The following is a 12,504-nucleotide window of genomic DNA, read 5'->3' on the forward strand; positions in this document are numbered from 1 at the left end:
TTAAACAATTTTCTATTCTTGGCTTTTTGTTAACATTCACTGTATTTAGCCCTAAATTGCTTTTAGTTAATAAGATGGAGCTAAGAGTTATATTTATTCATGGAAGCTGTACTTTTTAATTCTTTCCAGTAAAAAAAAAAAATCCACAAAAAACAACAAAACAAAAAAAAAACCACAGCAAAGGGTCAGCAAGAACAGACAGGCTGTAATCAGATCCCAACAAAAAGCTGCTGTCCTAACCTACCCGTTTTCGCTGGCCCAGAGAGGTGTTGCATGCTGCCAGTCCGAGCATGACACTGACACCTGATGTTGCACGTGCTTCCCTTCTTCCCACCTCCCAGGGCTCCCATGCCAGGGTCGCAGTTTGGGCACGTCTGGTTTCTTTTACAAAGCCATCAGCAGGGGCACCAACGAGGACATGTGGGGCCACTGTTCCTCAGCCCCAGGTTTCCTTCTTCACCCAGAAACGGACCACTGAAGGCTGCCCAGCGCTGCCAGTGCTCAATATGCTTTGCTCGTTCAGTTACAAAGCTTTTGCTGGACCTGGCTCACTGTCCAAAGCTGCCTGCGGGCATCCCTGCCACTGTGCCGGCTGAGAGCAGCAAGCCCTGCTGGACCTGCTGTCCCTGGGGTAACAGCCCTGCTTACCCAAGGTCAGTCTCAGTTTGGCTGGGCTGGAGATCAAGAGAGAGAATATGCAATGCTCAAGGCTTGGATGAGACTCTCCATGTTGAATCCCCGCTCATTTTTGACAGTTTTGCATGTCTTGCTTTCCTTGGTGTTCACGCCTGGTGCATGTCAGGCACCCTCAACCTGGATGCAAGTCCACTCTTCTACTGAAAAGTAAGTTGCCTAAATTTACCACGGAGGGTTACTGCAGTGAAGCCAAAGTACTACAAATTCCCATTCCAGCTTATTTCACAGTTGCTATGTCGAAAGCATGCTCGGCCTTTGGTCTGAACCTGAAAAGTGAGTCTAAGCCTTCCTATGCACACATAACTACCCTGCAACTGGCTGGCAGAGCAGCCGTGTTGTAACACTACATCGCATGTGGTACAAACAGGTATTGAGTGTGGGAGTAAGTGACTGGAATAGCAACAGCTCTTTGGAGTTGGATCGCGTTGGCATAGAGCGCCAACAGCACCCTCAGTAGAAAGAAGTTGGAGAAAAAGGATTAGGGGCCATTGAGTCACGCTCAACAAAATTGAGATCAATGAGATGATAACTCCCAAATCTAAAACATCAGTGCTCCATGCTGGCCCAATGCAGCTCATGGGGAGAGAAGCAGCCGCTTGGCAGGAGTGCTCATGCAGGCTCCAACCAGCCTCACATGGGATGAATCTTCAGTAAGACACTTTGAAACTTCAAAGGTCCCCTCAGGCAGTTTGTTGCCTCAGCACAAGCCATCCAAGGCCATCCTCACAGCACAGAGCCCAGAGTCCAGCTCCATCCCAAAAATGCTAAGAGTGACCACCATGCTGTGCTCGCTTGCTACCCAGGCCCACAGGCTCCCTTCCCTGGGGACAAGAATTGAGAGAGTAACGGAGAAAATCTCTTCCATCAGTACACAGCAATATCAGTGACATTGGTGGCCAAGGACATGATAACTGTGGCCACAATCAGCCCCCCGAGGTGGTTCCTCTGGAGTCTTGTCCTTCAAAGCCCCATGTATTTCTGTCCCCTTGGGGACCCTGCCCGAGCCCTGTCCTGCGGCCTTGGCTGCATCCCTGGGCTCGGGCCAACCAGATCGCCGCTCCTTGGTGCTCCCACCCATATTGCCCCCAGATAAAGTCCAGAGGAGCTGCTGAGCCGGAGCTGGCAATGCAGCCGGTAAAAATCTCCACAGACTTGCCAGTCCAGAGACTGGCTGTTAAAGAAGAGGGGACAAAATGGACCAGGAGGGAGAAGGTATTTCAGAAACACCCATTTTTTTCCCAGCCAGCTGTGGGCAGTGGTGCACTGCTGGCACAACAGCATGAAGAAAAGCACACTGCTCCTAGGAGGCAGATGGCAGAGATATAATTACTTCCCTCACTTCTTACCACCCCACTGAGTACAACCCACCCCAGCTCTAACCCCAAGGAGACGGTCATGTCACCTATCGCTGGTGAGGTCCAGGCCACGGCAGGAGAAGGCAAAGCCACACAAAGGGCAGCTGCCTGTCTCCCACACTGAGCAGGCAGGGGACACCCCCTCCCACGCTGCATGGCCCCTCTCCAAGCATTAGGTTTAGTGGGGGGGCTACAGCACCCTCCCTGGCACAGGATGGCTGGGGCAAAACTTACCACCAGGTTCCTTGAGAAGCCACAGTTCATTCAGCAGGTTTTTACAGGGTCTGTTTTGATATTCCTCCTGGGAATAGGAGGAAAGGCCCCAGTGCCTTTAAAGCAAGCTCTCTAGGAGGGGAGACCTAAAATTCCTGGTCCTCCTTCCATCAGCCTTCCAGATAAAATTTGCCAAGGGCACATCTAAGTAAGGGAGGAACAGAATCTACAGCTCTGCCTGTCTCATCTGCGATGAGGATTTTTCTTTTTTTACCCTTTTCTTTTTCAGATACCAAGGTGGTAACTCTCCAGGTGGTTTGCAATATGCCCGTGAAGATCAGGGAGCAGCTCGTTTTCTGCCTGGGCACCCACCACCCAGCTAGAGTGGCAGAGCCCTCTGCCTCCCATCCCGGGGCCGCTTTAATGCCACCAGGATGGGAACCTCTGCTTCAAAGGAGGTGAGACATGTCAGACCCGCTGCTGCTCATGGAGAAACAGCTTTCTCCCCTTGCTCCCTTAACCTTGGCAGGCTGATGGCTCTAATGACACAGCCCAAATCCTCTCACATCGAAAAGAGGAAGGCCAATTTCCCAGAACAAAAGCCTGAAGTACTAGTGTGACAGGTCACTAAACATGATCATCTCCTGCTCCGGGTGAGAGCATTGAAGAGGGATCCTGCTAAGTAGAGACAGAATACGGGACAAGGTCTTAACCTCCGCCTGCGCCTTCGGACACTGGGATCGGCACATAAAGCATCTCGAGTGCCAGAGGGGGGGATACTGAGAGCAGGAGGTGTCGGCCAGGGGCTTCGGCACGTTTCTCAGGCAACTGCAGGGGGAATGTCACAGCTATAGCAACTGGCTCTCCAGCGGTCCGGAGGGGAGCGGGGCCAGTGGCAGCAGAGCCATTGTAGCCCGAAGTGAAAGGTCAGGCAGTTTCATTTTTCACTGGTCAGCTGTAAATTTCCTAGGAGCATCGGCCATGATTTACATGATCGTGCCACTACCTGCCCTCTGGCTGGTGGCTTGGCAATGCATAGCTAACTGCAGCTGTGCTGTGCCCTCCCCTGCGTCCCACCTCAGCCCCTCCAGCCCTTCGCTGCTGCCTCCCCCCTTTGCTGGGCAGCCATGAGGTCTCCTTCCTGCACAGCATCTTCCTCCAATCGATCATGAAGGTTGGGTAGCCATCACACCTGCTTTTAACCATCCAAAAATTAACTGCCTGGTCCAAACCGGCTGTCCTGTCTCTTTTTTGCACTTACAGGAGGTGCGGAAGGACCCACCCTTCCCTACACCTGCCTTAGGATGGACGTGGGGACACGGGAGCCCTGAAGGAGGTAAGATAAATCCTGCCCTGTGTTTCCCTCCTGCCCCGGCTCATGGCATTGCTTTGCTCCAGCTCCTCCCCCAGGAAGCTTTCTCTTTTCTTCAATCCATCCAGGCTGGGATGTGAGGATGGGCAGGATCTGAGAAAAAAACGTATCCCAGCATCCCGCCATCAAGTCACTGACTTGATTTCAAGGCTTCTGCTGATGCAGTTGGTTGCTGGGGTAGTTTTGGTGGCTGGGAAAACAGGCCCATAAAACCTTCCCCATCCCAAACTGGCACCTCCCTCCTCCCCAAATAAACCCTGACTGCAAGCAACCTGCTAGGTTTTGGGCTGAGCAGCCAGGCAGGGCTCAGTCCTTTGCCACACAGCCAGCCTGTGTCAAGGCTAGCACAGGAGTCCCTCCTACACCCCCCCAAATTTCAGACGGACCAGCCTGCAAGGGAGAACCGAAGCTAGGGTAAGCCCACTTCCCCATCCCCGCTAACCTGACGCACACATTTGGGCCTGGTGCAGCTATCCTTCTCCTTTGCTTCTCCCTCTCTAATACAGATCTAATGCCTCTTTGCCACGTCAGAGAGCTCCTGTGAGGACTGGTACCAGCATCGCTTCTGGGACATGGAGGGCAGGTGGTAAATAGTCTGATATTTACATTTTTGAGGAGGAGCAGCAGCATCTCTAGGACAAGCACACAGGTCGCCTAGAGGCAGATGACCTTCCAGCCACAGTTTCACGAGGTGGAACAAGCTGCTGTAATGGCTTCACGCTGCTGAAAAGGCATACAAGAGCATAATGTTTATATCCCGCAAGCAAATAATATTCACACCTTTCACAGTAATAAAGTGGGCAGTGTGCTGAGCCAGAGCACAGACCTGATCCTCCATCCATCCTCTTCTGTAGCTGAACCAAGGTTGCACCCGGAAGAAATCACAATGTTCGGTTAGCAAGACAGGCAGTCAGCAGTAAGGTTTTGCAGCATTCCACTGTCTGTAACTGCCAAAAATAAGTTGTATGGGTTTTCTTTCTTTTTAACCAAGAATAAACATTCTGCCGGCTCATTAAATATTGCCACTGGTTCAACAAGCTTTGGATCAGGTTCATAATCATGCAGACAGTAACGGCGCTGAAACTGGGGATATTTAATTTTCCCCAGAGGTTCTGCTATATGATGGATGAGTTTTATTTATCACTGTCAAACATGCAAGTATGCCTTTAAATTATCCTGAGGACATGAATATGCAGCAGAGAGAAGGGCACTGGAATATGGAATGTATAGAGGTGATCAAAGAAAAACAACGGCACTTAGAAGTTTAAAAGGGATATTCTAGCCTTCATTAAGAAATCGCTTTCAAATTATTTGAAAAACACTATGAATACTCATGAGACTAAAAAGATTTAGAGCACAATGTTCAAAGGACACTGTACAAGCTATTTGTGTAAATGATTTCTTCTAGTTCTTTGGCCGAGCATCTCTCATCTTGTATGTTTGGAAACTTGGCATTACGATTCCAATTGATTTGAGGGGAGAAATTATTTTTAGAATAATAATACACCAAATCCCACTTATATGTTATACTTTACCCTGAAGGACAGTGATAGTCCACACAGGCTACGCACAGGTCTCAGCTTTATTGCTAATATCCGGAGCCTGAATTTTCAAGCACAGAGCAATGAGGGAGCAGGGGGGAAGAAAGAGGTGCCCTTTGGGAGGGGGCAGGTGAATGAAGGAGGCAGAGCAGGAGGTCTTCAGGCTGGTGGCTTCTCAGCAGTGCTTCCTCTCCTCCCATTTCATACACTCTCCCGAACAAGTACCCTTTGAGCTATAACTTACCCCTTTCCTGGAGCCACTTGGTTTATTAAACCCCAGCCCCCCCCCCACTCTGAGGTCTGTACGTTTTTCTGAAACCAGCTCGTCAAAGGGTCCTCTCTGTCCCCCACCACAGGGTCTCCCAGCTGCTGGCAGCAAACCAAATCTTGTTCATAGGCTCCTGTGGAGGCACCCATAAACCTTGGCTGACCCAGCACGGCACCTGCCCTTCCCACCCTGAGCACCCAGCACTTCCCAGGTACATCCCACCCATGCCCTCCACAAAAACAGCAAGACGCTCAGTGACCACCAGCAGCCAGGACTTAATTTTACTTATTTCTAAGGTGTCACTCAGGCTGTTCCAGCTGCTGCTTATAGTAATTATCTCATTTACCCTGAGAAATCCAGCCTGTCCATGTTAACGGGAACTAGTCATTGCAGGTGGCAATTTTCCCCCGCAAGCAGCGGAAACGGCAGCAGTGAGGGTTCAGGCACCGGCTCCCTGTGCTGCTCCCAAACGCTTTACCTCCGCCTGCACGGGAGAACTGATGCTCACAACCTCCTGCCACCAGTGGCCCAGCCTTGGCCTCCCATCTGCTCGCCTTTTTCTTTGTGAAGGTAAATATAGTGTCAGATAAAAACAAAAAAACCCCACACAATAAAAAAAAAAAAGAAAAGCACGCACAGACACTAGTTTTTAATGACTGCATCGTTAAGCGGCAGCCGATCTCCGTTTCATGCATGTTCATTAATCTGCAGCCGTGCTCCCTTTCCCATATGGCTTTGTTTCTGTACATACAGTCAGAGGGAGGTGGGAGGGGGGGGTGAGCAGGGGAAAAGAGGGGAGGGGGGTGTCGAGATCTTGATGATTTCATATCGTCATAGGTTATTGCTGGTGCCTTGCCAAAGCCGTCAAGCCGAACCATCTGGGTTTGGGAAGGTTCTGCACTTCCCAGGGCTGGGCTCCATATGGGCGGCGCAGCGGGCGTCCCTGCCCTCTCCTGGCCCGCTGTGAATCACACTGATTGTTATTCAGGTGGGATGGCCCGGTCATGAACTGCACTAATCAAAAAACAAACTGCACCAAAACACTGAGGCTCACACACTGGCTCGGGCCTCCCCCTGACCTCTGTTAACCAGCCGCTTCCAATGGATGTAATGCAGGTTGTTCTTCTGGATTTTTGCACCTTCCACAGTTACCAGACATCTGTGTAAATCCCCACCCCCTCGTGTTGGGCATCAGGGTCAGTAATGTTCAACAATTCAACGTGGGAAGTCTCACTGAGGAAGTACCAGGCCATAAATTTCCTCCAACAAGAGCCACCTATCAAGCTAAGCCTTGTTAAGAAGCTTCCCAGATATTAATCACAATAAAGGCCGCCGCTCCTGTACCGTTGTGTCGAAAGAATGAAACAGTCAGAGGCTGCAAAAAAAGGTTTCTCACTTCTTTACCCTTTAATATTGGAGCAGTTGTCATTTCACAGGCAACGCCGGCATGCTGGTGAACAAACGCTCCTTTGCTTTAAGCTCATAACGCCATGAAAAGCCAACACAACTCGCACCAGAGGACTCCACTGCTTTCCACAGGACAGCGGCCTCGTTTGCACCAGTGCACACCGTAAAAAGTTCCCTCTGCAACTTGTGGCTGTGTAATCAGGTAAAACTAGTGTGCAATTGCACCCCAAGATCACTTTAATTTGCCAGGGGTTGCAGGCTGCCACCGCCTGCTGCCGCATCCCAAGCACTGCAGTTACAATGCTGTCATTTACTCTGTGTGTGTGTTTGTGTGTGTATTTATATGTGTGTGTATGTGCGCGTGTGTGCATCTGCCAGCGTGAGGGAGTTTTGCAGGTCTCAAGATGCCACAGCTGAGGACGGCATTTGAGGTTTGTGCTGGTGCTGGCTCACATCTGGAGCGTGGCTTTGCCCTTGCATTGGCAGTCCCACCCAGCAAAGTATGCCCCAGCATTTGCCGTATTTGTTCCTATCTCAGAATTCAAAAGGGGATAAACCACCTTCATTACAAGACATCACACTGCTTTGGGAATGTAACTTCTGATGGCTGGCTTCCTTTATTCTTAAATGAGAGGGTATATCAGGTCTGGAAGAGCCTGAAAAAATATGGAAAAGCATTTAAGGGCTTGGAGACCCGTTTTGCTTTGTTAATTTTTGTTATTTAAAAAAAGATCGGTCTGGTTTGTGGACTAGAGGACTGCTAAAAAGTACACAGACTCCTGCCTGCCAGCTACAACTAAAGAAAAGAGGTGGCTGGGGTGGAAGAGAATAGGACAACATGCAAGAAAAACACAGTGTTTATCTGAAAAGAAACAACCCAAGCCTAACTCGCTTCCAGATAAAGCCGTGGTCCTTCAAAGACCCACATGCGTGCTCTGCTTGTGCAGGGTGAACAGCCGGCCCATTGATTTCAGAGGCGGTAGGCGCGCTGTGCAAAGTCAGAGCAGCCCCCGACCTTTGCAGAACTGTAGCCTAAAATGAATTTATGCTCTTTTAATGGAGATAAAGACAGAAGGGGAGAACATAACTCAGGGAGACAGTTCTGCTCCATCGTTCCCTCCTCAGTTAAGAGCAACTTTTTTCCCTCGGAAAAAAGCAATGAAAGCTCAGGCCCTTGAAACACTTGTGGTAAGAGCCTCATCCCTTTCCTTGGACAGAGAGCAGCTGGCTGGGTAAGGAGCAGCTTCTCCAGCCTAAGAAGAGGATGCTGCAATGCTCACGGAGCAGATCCAGTCTCTGAAGGAAAAGAAACGAGCGCTATCCTCTTTTGGCATTTTTGCTTAGGGAAGGGAGGTTTTGCAATAGCTATAGACGCATGTGTGCAACATGCACCCTCCAGGCTCTCAGCACAGATGTAGGGAAATTCGGGAGCCTCCAGAGCCACCCTCTGTCTGTGGTGGGACCACGAGCAGTTTGGTCTGCTAAGCCCACACCTGGCCCCGAGAGGAATAAAAGGGCTCCCCTTTTCATGCAGTTTAGAAAATTGGTTGATCCCCCCGGCTGACTCCGATGGGAAGCAGCACATACATGTGCCCCCGGCCATGCCAAGCGCCCGGTGCTTCCTCGGGCACCTCGGTGCCCGTGGGACATGGGTCACCCCAGCTCCCATTGCGGCCAGGACGGTGGGTGAAGCAATATGTTGAGATAACCCTGGCTATGCCTGGCAGTGCTGCAAAGTGAGGGTCTCCCTTCGTTAGCCCGTTGAGGAATGCGGGCTGATGCCGAGTCCCCTTTTTACCCCCACAGCTCTGTTTTTGTGAGGTTGGCAGAAACTGACACTTTTTCTTTTGCTTAATTAAGTTGTTCAGAAGAAGGCTGGTCAAACAGTTGCGTCTACGTGGGGAGTCTTGAAGCGAAGAGAAAGCAGTGGGCGTTGCCAACATAAAAAGGGGGATTCTGTTATTGTTTGGGTGTAGACGGGTCATTTTTTCAAAGTTACTGCTGCCTGAGTGACCACAACCCTGCAAGCAGCAGCAATGAAAGGACACTAAAGCTGCTAAATGCAGCTACCTTGGGCTCCAAAGTGTAAGAAGAAGAAGAAAAAAAAAGCCAGAAAGTAGGAGCACTTATTTTCTCTCTCTGGAGAAAGCATGAACCGATTTCCATACGGTGCAGTGAGAATTAGAGCAGGTCCCTCTACACGTCCTATTCCAGGGGGGCAGATGACAAAGCTGGTGCCAGGGGAGCTCTGGTAGGTACCCTACTAACTGTCCATCCCCATTCCTGCACAACAGCCCATTTCTTATTCATCCCCAGCCAAAGAAAAAGCCCTAGGAACAATCACCAACCGCTTTAAGTCCACCTGGCTTTCAGCAGAAGCCCGCCTGCATTTCCAAGACCACTGGTATCCCAAGCCTGAGGGGTGTTTCTTGTATTTGGGCAGTCCAAAGGCAGGCCTTTGACACTCAAAACTCGACATTACACCCAGCTGCAGTGTCTATATGCTGCCTCATATTCTGAAATATTTACTGACATTTTACTGCATGGGTTTCAAGTCCAGCGTGACCTGGCTTCACCTAATGCAAGCTACTGAGCAAAGCGCAGCTCTTACCTCCACCAGCACAGCTCTCTCCAGGCAGGCTCGGGAGCCCTGATTTGACCGTCGCTGTGGTGTAGTTAGGCTAAAGGTGCACAACATGTTGTTTATCTACAGCTTGCCACATGGGCAGCACCCATGGGTGTGTTACGACTTTACAGCCACACAATTGCATATGATAGAGACAGATACACATGGAAGGCCCAGCATTGGCATCAGGGTAGCGATTTTTAATTGAGACTGTGGATCAGAGGAAGGCGCCGGCTGCCCCGACAGAAGTCAGAGCTGTTTCAGGTTGTGGTCTGGTCTCAGCAATGAGCTCTCTGGGAGCTGGAGGGCCATGTCTCCATGCAGTCCTCAGACCTATCACCCAGTCACCACTGGCTTGCATGTTTAGCTATCTAAAACTGAAGCTGCCACACAGGATTCGGAAGGGCTCACACCCCCTTGGACTAGAAGCTGGTGTGAGATATACATCTTTGATCCAACCATCATGTTCTCAAAACCCAGCAATTTTCCCATCGGGGTCTGGATTCAGGCTGAAGGTCCCAAACTTTCCTGAGTTTGCAGCCCTTCTCTATTTAAAGAGCACTCCAAAATGCCTCCCTCCCTCTCCTTCCCACTGCATAGACTTAGGGGAGCAAAACACCCAGCATCCCCCATGCACATGGAGCCCCCCTGCCAGACCCCACCAGACCCCCCGGCTTTCCAGGGGCTGCTCCAAGGGGCCACACAGGAGACCCACAGCTGCTCCCGAAGGCTGCGGCAGCCGGCGTTTCTCTTCGGCAGCCGGTACGTGGCCAGCAACTTTGTTTTATTCAAGGTGCCTCTCCTTCCTTCCTTCCCTCCTTCCTTCCTTCCTCCCTCCCTCACCGGTTGGAGTCGGCCGCAGGTTTTCATGCGGCGCATGCACAGCCCCTTGCAGCACTGCGCTCCAGCTGCTGGCGAGAAAGAGCCTTTTTGTTTGGCTGAGACTCCACCGACATGATGTCTTTACTCCCAGGAAAACAGAAGGCCTTCCTTGACACGGGCAACCCCAAAAGGGTTGGGATGCTGAAGGGAAGGTCCTAAAAGACAGAAAGGAGGATTCACAAGGGCTGGATGGAAGCCATCGCACCATTCCTGGCACTGGCCCTTCCACATGGGGCTCTGCCGCCCGGCAGGACAAAGAGCGCGGTTTTCACCAGCCCCACGTTCTGCTGACGAACGCATAATAAACTGACAGAGGGAGACGAAGCAGCATTTCAAAGCCCCACGTGCAGAGGAGGTAGAGCATAGCGGGAGTGGGGATGGACACTTTCTGCAGGTGTTCGGCCAGTGTCCCCCCATTTGCATACATTTGCATACTGTCAAACAGTTGGCTGACAGACTCTCTGAGAAGGTCTGGACTGAACCCAAACCTGTCAGGGACTTTCTCCTTGCCAGTCAAGGTTGGCTTTGGTTGCAATTAGAGAGAGGAAGGAAATACTTCTGACATTGCCATATAGGAAACTATGGATGGGGTGAGTTTAAACAGAAAATGTACATTTTCTTTAGGAAAAAAGCCCTCCGATTACTATGCCGGGCCTGGGGGGGGAAATGAATTTGACCTCTTTGGTCTGGAGGAAAGTATATTTTTCTCTACTTGCTTGCCAGCCAATTCTCTGTGTGTGTGAGAGGGGCCAAGGGGGAGCTTTTGGGGATATAAAACAATAAATAACCAGAGATGGTCTTGGCAATGATCTACCTGCCCAGACACCACACCTGTACAGGGGGCTAGGAGCAGGAAATCCTGGGGTGATGCTCCTGAGCCCCACAGCCCCACCGTGGGGGCAGTCGTGGTGGAAGATGCTCACCAGGCTGGGGGCAGAGGACGAGGGGGACCCGAGCGCTTAGCAACATCAGACAATGGCAAGGCATGGAAATACCTCACGGATATTTACTGAGAGAAAAAAACCAGAAGGGACAATGAGGATATGTTTTGGAAGCTTACACCCCTTTTACTTGTTGTTTTACATATTCTTCCCTCAGCCGTGAAAATTTCATACTTCATCTTTACCCGGCGGTGGACACTAGAGTTTCACGAGCAGGGGACAATAGGTTCTGTTTATTCACCCACAATAAAGAGCCTGTTTAACTCCGGACTGCAAGTGGCTGAGCCATCTGGCCCATATCTTCACAGTAAAACATTGTCCGTGACACAAAAAATGATTACATCCACAGGACAAACTAATGTGACCTCTAAATAAAGCCTTCCTCTGAAGCTATGATATCATACTGCAGAGGGGACACCGGCACAATTGAATCTGGTCACCCAGAGCACAAGTGAGATAGGACTATTTAAATCCAATTTTACAGGAGACTTTTTGTCCTCCGTGGCAAACCACCCAGATCCGACGACAGCATTGAAACATCTTTTTTTATGCACTCTTAAGGCAACAGAGCGGTTCTGTCTGGCCTTGGCAGTCCTCTTCAGCTCGCCCCGGGCCCAGGAAGCACCCGTCCATTTTCAGAGCCAGCACCTGCAAGCTTTTCTTCCAACAGCATTTTACTGATGGAGCACCACCTGCACTGGCGCCCTTCTTTTTTTTTCCCCCTCCGATAGCGGGGAAACAAGCATCTCTTTCTCCTCAGTGCCAGTTGGAAAGTCCAAGTCTGCCACAGCCTCACAAATAGTTTCTGAGCTTGAACAAGGCACCCTCAGCCCCGCTGTACCTGAATGGCGGCTTCATGGGGCAAAACAAGGACCCCGGCAAAGGGCCCATCTCAATGGCAGAAACGTCGCTCTCTCAAAGGAGGCAATTTATCTTCGCCGGTACGGCGCTCCTACCACTATATCTCTCAGAGAAACGTTAGTAAAAGGGGATGATAGATCTAATTAAAGAGGTTAATCCTTTTACAGGGACAATGCTACCGATGTGTGGATATTTACAGACTTTGTGGGAATGCTTCACAGTAACCTGAATGATTAACACAAGCCGAACGCCCATTTTATTAAGCTGAATGTCTGCTTGGCTGGAAGATGCTCTGACAGGCAGGCAGTCTGAAGGGTATCATTGCAGCGGTGCGTGCTAGCA

Source organism: Aquila chrysaetos, chromosome 7, assembly GCF_900496995.4.
Source record: "Aquila chrysaetos chrysaetos chromosome 7, bAquChr1.4, whole genome shotgun sequence".
In the NCBI taxonomy this organism is placed as follows: domain Eukaryota; kingdom Metazoa; phylum Chordata; class Aves; order Accipitriformes; family Accipitridae; genus Aquila; species Aquila chrysaetos.